This window comes from Mus pahari (assembly GCF_900095145.1).
Source record: "Mus pahari chromosome 2 unlocalized genomic scaffold, PAHARI_EIJ_v1.1 2_unlocalized, whole genome shotgun sequence".
Taxonomy (NCBI): Eukaryota; Metazoa; Chordata; class Mammalia; order Rodentia; family Muridae; genus Mus; species Mus pahari.
This window is the reverse complement of record NW_018391599.1, coordinates 78,954-80,148: the sequence shown is the minus strand read 5'-3', so window position 1 is coordinate 80,148 and position 1,195 is coordinate 78,954.

Here is a 1,195-nt window from a genome sequence, read left to right as displayed (position 1 = left end):
CTTTTAAGAATAAAGACGCAGAGCATAACTATACTGGCTAGTTTTGTATCAACTTGACACAGCTGGAGTTATCACAGAAAAAAGAGCTTCAGTTGAGGAAATGCCTCCATGAGATTCAGCTGTAAGGTATTTTCTCAATTGGTGATCAAGGGGGAGAGACCCCTTGTGGGTGGAACCATCCCTGGGCTGGTAGTCTTAAGTTCTATAAGAGAGCAGGCTGAGCAAGCCAGGAGAGGCAAGCCAGTAAAGAACATCCCTCCTTATTTTCTCAATTAGTGATCAAGGGAGAAAGGCCCCTTGTGAGTGGGACCATCCCTGGGCTGGTAGTCTTGTGTTCTACAAGAGAGCAGGCTGAGCAAGCCAGGGGAGGCAAGCCAGTAAAGAACATCCCTCCATGGCCTCTGCATCACCTCCTGCTTCCTGACCTGCTTGAGTTCCAGTCCTGACTTCCTTGGTGATGAACAGCAATTCGGAAGTGTAAACCAAACAAACCCTTTCCTCTCCAACTTGCTTCTTGGTCATGATGTTTGTGCAGGAATAGAAACCCTGACTAAGACAATAACCAAAACTTTCAGAAGACAAAACAACTGAAATAAAATTGAGTCTATGTCTCCTGTACTTTATTTTCCAGTTCTCTGTAACCCCCAACTGATAATTTCCTTTGAGTATTTAAGTCCATACCATCTGGTAAGCTTTTAGATAAATAACTTAGATTTTGAGAAGTTAAACTGATAGTCAGTTGTGGCTAATAAATTAATACTTTACAATTACAATCCTGTAATTGTAATTAGTAATTACAATTACTAATCTACAATTAGTTATTTGCACTATTAGGAAAAAATTAAACATAAATCAAGTGAAGCCACAGGAAAATTCAAAGTTTAGGGAGAGTGGCATTGTTCTAAGCTATATCATCACAAGATGCACATTAAGCTGCAAAATTCTGCTCATCAGTCTTGTTATTCAGGTTTTGAAGCTCTGTGACCTTTTGCTGAAATGCTGTTAGTCAACAAGTATGCTCAGGCTCCCCAGGAACTTGCAGTGGGCCTTGGTATTGCAGGATTCTTTCCCCTACCATCATCCATGCCTGGCCTATAGGAGGGGCCCACGCTACCACTGCCAGGCAAATATTTTTTGTTTAGCACTTTATTATTATTATTATTATTATTATTATTATTATTATTATTATTATTTT